The sequence below is a fragment of the Dipteris shenzhenensis genome, chromosome 16, assembly GCF_047967505.1.
Source record: "Dipteris shenzhenensis isolate YYH24624 ecotype China chromosome 16, Dip_SZ_1.0, whole genome shotgun sequence".
Classification (NCBI taxonomy): Eukaryota; Viridiplantae; Streptophyta; class Polypodiopsida; order Gleicheniales; family Dipteridaceae; genus Dipteris; species Dipteris shenzhenensis.
In genome coordinates, this window is record NC_141611.1 from 56,581,146 (window position 1) to 56,587,891 (window position 6,746).

Sequence of the window (6,746 nt, forward strand, 5' to 3'; positions counted from 1 at the left end):
CTTGGTAGAAATTGCCACAAGTGTTCACATCCCCAAATTACTCATTAAAATGTCTTTTCAAGGGCCACATGCGAAGGTCTACAAAACATGAAACTTTCTTCTACTTATGAGTAACATTTCATCAAATACAAGCAATTCTACTAGCTTCTATAGGACACTCAAAGAACCTATCTTTTCCCATGTGAAGGATGTTAGGTCTTGCCATAGCAGCAAATGGAGTGAAAATTGTATGGTGGTTCCATCTGTGCTATATGTTACTTTTCTGGTGTATGCAAGCATAAGAACCTTAGGTAGCTTAATGTCATTGCATAATAGTTTTGTTAATTGTAATATCTTACTAATCCTTGGACAATGAGAAGAAGAAGATATGTTTTCCTTGTTCTCCTCCGCCCATTACAAAAAGAGTATTCTTTCTTTTTGTTGAATTCTCTTACATATGAAGGCATCATCAAATATTTGCCTATGTTCTTTATTGAGGGATTTTATTTGCTTAAAGTATTTTTCATTACTCAGTAGTATGTGTTTCTTTGTAGTAGCAATGATGAAATTTTTAGTTCTTTCATGTCTTTGCAACATTGGCATGTACAAGCCTATATTATATTCAACTTAATTTTGGTTTATATTGTTAGGGATGTAGATATTTTTATGTCTTTTGTAATGGTTAAGTTCTCTATGTTTTCATTTTCATGTAGAAATTTGTCATAATTGAAGTTGCATATGTTGACTGGCTATAATATGACCTTGGACCAGTATTCAAAAATATGTTTAGTATAAGTTAGTTCTTCAAGATACAAAAGGACCCTTCGAAATGCTTTTTTTTTTTGGAGTAGCCATCCACACATGCTGTGTGGAATAGAGAGCTTCTAAATAGATATGATTTTTTAAACCTGTATCTGTGTATACAGTAATATGACATCATGTGGATTCCTTTCATATATTCTCTACTTTTTTTGCTCATATCTCTATTAGATATTAATATTACAACAATCCAAAATGAGAGAGAGAGATACATGGTGCCCCACCTTTGCACTACAACCCACTCAATCCGAGTTCTTCCCTAGAGTGCTAAAACCCATTAACATTGGGGAGACCCTGCAGGTTTGAAAACTCAATCAAGTTTGGCGATTGTGGATGTTTGGCCAAACCAAGAGCCTAGGACAGAGTGAATGGTTGCAATAGCAAGATCACAACACGAAGAAGATTACGAGATAAGTTTCTTGAAAGGTTTTGGAAGGAGAAAAGTCAGTGATGTTTGGAAAAAGCTAAGAGAGTTGAAGCAAAAGAAAATGTCTATCAAAGACTACGCTCATCAATTTTTGAATTTAAATGCAAGGTTGGCTCAAGCAAAAAGACCAACCCCAGAGACAATGGCAGAATATTTTGCAAAGTACTACAACCAAAAGTTTGTAGTGTGGTGGGAGGCATAGCCCTTCTAGTAGAGCTGAATGGATTCAATTCCTTAATAGAATCTGCCAAACGAGTGGAAAGACGCATTGGCACAATAAAAGGTAAAAAGAAGAAGATGGATACGGATTCTGAAGACAATTCTAACACCAGTTTGAATGACACAGAAGTGGATCCAATACAGATTCTGCTTCCAATGAAGGAAATTTTGATAGCGATTTACACGATGATGAGAAGAAAAAGAAACAAAAGAAGAAGAAGAAGGCGATGAAGAAAGCAAAGGAAGATACAAAGAAGACAAATAAAGAGAAATCGTAGGCAAAGAAAGCTTCAACATCAAGCGACGTTGAGAGTATGATTGAGCAAAAAATTCAAATCTTGGAAATGATGATATCGCCCACAATTCTAGTGTGGAATTTGCATGAAGGACCACCCAAATGAGGTGTGCTGGTATAATCCAAACGCGCTTGCAAATAAGGGTCAAGCACCCCCACAAACTCCAACAACCGGGGCAATTTGTCTCACCATTGGCACAAATATAACAAAGGCTGCTTAGTAGGAGCAGCAACATCAACAATAAAAAAATTGGGGACAACAAAGATATTGGAATCAATAAAGAAATTGGAACCAACAAAGGAGTTGGAACCAAAACATAAATGGATGGGTTAGAATGATAAGGAGTGCAGCTACTACATGGGGACAGATGGACATAGAACCAAACCAAATTTCCCATTATGGGTCAAACACAAGTTGTAGAGAGGCTTAATAATTATGAGATTTGGTAACAATCACCCAAACCAGCTGCCTTTTCAACTGCTGCCACAGGCTAAATGCAGTGGTCATACAAAAATTGGCAAGACCAATGCAACAAAGGGTGTTGTTCACCCCATGAGAAATCAACATCACGACCTGTATGAGCTGTGCGATTGTTTCAAATGCATGATCATGAGGACATTTTGGAGTTTATGGAAAAAGTTTATATTCTGGTTGTCACTCGGTCCATGGGCCCATTGAAGGAGAAGTCTCCCAAGAAAAAGGAACCAAAGGAATCCACACACAATCTGAGTTTTCCATTCTTTTTGGGTAATTCTATCAAAGGTATAAATGAATCTGGCTTGGATGAGCTTATCTAGCTTGGTTTTGACCTATTTGGCATAATGGGCTTTGCATCTAGAACAAGTAAGAATTCTATGTTGAAAGATCTTTGGAAGAAACCCTTTCAAATCAGTATAACTCCAAGCAGAATCATCTCTATTCTACAAGAACAAATCTTTGACTACTTGAAGCTAATTCAGCAATTACCTGGTGCTAATAACAACTATCTTTGGCTCTGCATGTGTCCTATTTCACCTATATATCTTTGATGAAATTACTTATATAAAGATTTTGTTGTGTAGCTATCACATTATCCTTGATTTTTTGTCTAAGCTTGGAAATGACCTAGAATAAGTCAAGCTCTCCCACTAGAAGGATTTGAAGTTCCACAAGCCATTTTGAACATCCTATGGAAATTGATCTTAAACTTGTTGAAAAAAAGGGTCTTGGTGTGGTCCTAACCCCCTCACAATACCATGGATAAATAGAAAAATAAAGAGACAAAGGGCCCTTGGCACGCGCTAGAGTGACACGTGGAAGTGGGGATAGAAATCCCATATAAAATGGTGAATTGAAGATTCCTTGATATATATTAAAGGTAATAGATAGACCCTCCCTCATTCTCGTTGACCTTTTGCTGGGGGCTGAAGGAGGTTATGCATGGCTAGGAGGCGAGGGCATGGGACTCCCTCGTACTTGGCGCATCCAATGGAAGGATGCCATGTGGTAGCATATACATATCTCCTACATGGTATCAGAGTAGGAAAATAGCCTACAGATTGTGGTGATGACATGTACGGCGACGGTGATTGTTTGTGAAAACTATGCACGTGGCAATTCCCTAGCGGTTGCACATGTGGGAAGTGATGACCCTCGTGTGATGCACATACTCTCCATGATGTGAAGACTGGTGCGGGAATTGATGGCCTGCATTAGCGAGCTGTGCAATTGTTGATTAGCAGCATGTGCTCTAAGTGGGTAACTGCATGATTGGATGTTCGAAGCCCTAAGTGGGTGTGTAGCATTTGTTGATTGGCAGTTCTATATTCAGGGGTTAGGCCCATGGGGGTGTGTTGGAAAAAGAGGCCTTGGTGTGGTCCTAACCGCCTCATGGTACCATGGTTACATAGAAAAGTAAAGAGATAAAGGACCCTTGGCAAGCGCTAGTGACATGTGGACGTTGGGATAGAAATCTCATGTACAATTGTGAAATTCCTTGATATATAATAAAGGTAATAGATAGACCCTCCTTCAGTCCCATCAGCCTTTTGCAGGTGACTAAAGGAGGTTATGTGTGGCTAGGAGGCAAGGGCATGGAACCGCCTCGTACTTGGGGTATCCAATGGAAGGCTACCATGTGGAAGCATTTGTAGATTTCCTATAAAACTTCCAAATCCTTTGGTCTACAACTCTTTGGAACTTTTCTTGGATTAGTAGGATTTGTACTTCCTTATCTCTAGTCTTAATTGTCATTAATGGGGATCCCTAATCATGCAATACCTTTGCACTTTTTAACCAAGGTATCCCAAGAAAAAGTGGATAAGTAGTCTCTTTCATAGGGATTGTACCAACAATAGACTTACTATGTATATATATTCCACCACTCGCCTCAACCTTTTTCTTGGATTTTATCTTGGCAAGTTTGAATGCAACAACTTGGTCCAATAACTCCTTGTAAGTTTTTGTGGGATTCACAATCTCTAGAGACCTAAGGTCAACTTGAGTGCAACTCATAAAATCAACCATGCATGGATTGACTTGTCATTAGGCATATGATAAGTTGATTAGTCAAAGCCTATATTCTTAGCACAAAATTCTATAAAGACTCATTCTCTTTTTGCTCTAAGTAGTTGAGCTTAGTATGAACATCTTCTTTGTTAATATCTTGTCCAAAACCTCTTAAGAAAAGTTTTGGACATTTTCTACCAATCCTTAAAATAACCAGCATTGCACCATCTTGGCCAATGTACAAGGGAAGTAATTCATATATTTTTCTTTGGTCATAGCACCATTAATGTGACAACTCTCAAAAAACTCTACAAATGGATATATGGGTCTTCATCTACTATTCCCTTGAAATCCTAAAACTTGATCTTGATTGGAGTCGCTGGCTTCACCTTAACAATCACCATCTTGGGACCTTGAGGTTGCAACAATTGTGGTCACCTACTTTCTTCCTAACCTTCTCTTGTGACCTTGATGCAACAATTGTGGTCACCTACTTTCTTCCTAACCTTCTCTTGTGTAGAGAACATGTGGGAGCCACTTGTGACATGTTTAAGAAAACATTAATCCACAAAAACCAAACATTGAACAAGGAAAATTAATGAGGCAACTAGTCAAAGAATCCATGTGTATGCACATGCTAGTACAATCATGAGGTCTAAAACATGTCATCTTCACTAAAAAATGATGATGCCTAATATGGAAGGAGAAATATTATTTCTTTTTTACCGGATTTCAAAATAGAGGTAGCCAACATGAACATGGCATTTTATGGGTGCAAATGCTCCCATATACCATTGCAATAATGAAATTGAGAATGCATCTTTTATTGATAGATATATAACATGAGACAAAGATTTCTTGAATGACAACATGAAAGATATTCTAACACACAAACATATATCTACATGCATATTTCTTTTTTTACCGAATTTCAAAATAGAGGTAGCCAACATGAACATGGCATTTTATGGGTGCAAATGCTCCCATATACCATTGCAATAATGAAATTGAGAATGCATCTTTTATTGACAAATATATAACATGAGACAAAGATTTCTTGAATGACAACATGAAAGATATTCTAACACACAAACATACATCTATATGCACAATAATAACAATCAAAAATGCAATTTTCATTATCCAAAGCCTCTATTTCATCAAACCATGATACTCACACCATCAAAATTTAGCAACAAGAATCATTACAAAGATATTTATAACAAATATATGCACAAATGTGCTCTATTATCTCACACACAACAATGACAATGGGTGAGTGGATGAAAACATTAGATATAGATATGAAAACCTAGTGTTTGTTAATAAAACCTCTATTTCATCAAACCATGATACTCACACCATCAAAATTTAGCAACAAGAATCATTACAAAGATATTTATAACAAATATATGCACAAATGTGCTCTATTATCTCACACACAACAATGACAATGGGTGAGTGGATGAAAACATTAGATATAGATATGAAAACCTAGTGTTTGTTAATAAAACCTCTATTTACCAAGCCAACTCTACTTTAAAAAGCCAACCAAAGGACATCTTCACCAACACTTTCAATTAAAAATAAGCTTCTTATCGTAATCTAACATGGATAGTTCATTATGGATCCATATGCCACAATCTCATACTATACTTCTTATATCACAAAAATGGATAACACAATAACAAAAAACTTACAATAAGCTATGAAACAATGCATGTGAGATGAATAAAACACACAAAATAGAGTGCCAAAAATAAGAAATGTCTTCTTGCATGCTCAACGAATGAGTGCTCAACTAGCATCTTTTATAACATTGTCATTGCCACATTAAAAATAACATCAAGATAATTTCAATTTATCAATGCAAATGAAAAAGACAAGAGAGCATTGATATTAAAAAGAAAAAATCAACTAGAAACACTAGAACTCAGGGGGTGCACTACTTAGAAACCCTATATATCACGTACATTCAAGGTGTAATTAAAAAACCCCTCAACTAAAAATTTTCCCCAAAATAAAAACACCCCTCTTTACTTATGAATTGTGTGATTTTTTCCTAAAGTTGAATTAAAAACCCCTCTTATTATTGTAAACTTGTTAAAATTTTCCAAAAAGTTAATTTAAAATACCCCTCCTTTTGAATGCACATGGTATACTAAAATTTTATGAGGTGAACCCCCCGAGCACTACAAGACAAATCAACATTTAACATAACATGTGAAACAGTCATTGACAAATATATGAAGCATCAAAACATGGTTCATTTTTTCCTGGTATCCTTTGCATCAGAATATAATCATGTAAATGGAACAACCAAAAAAAGATGCAAACCTAAAATCATAAGATTTGTTAAATTTAACAAGGTAAGGAATAAAAACAACTACTTTAGAGGGCAATTACATCCCAAAGCAAAAATTTTCCAAAAAAATGTTGGATTTACAAAATCAACTAATACAACCTAAGTACAAAAATTGAAGGGGAAAGCCAAAGCCTTGTAGAGATTGTTAGAGTCT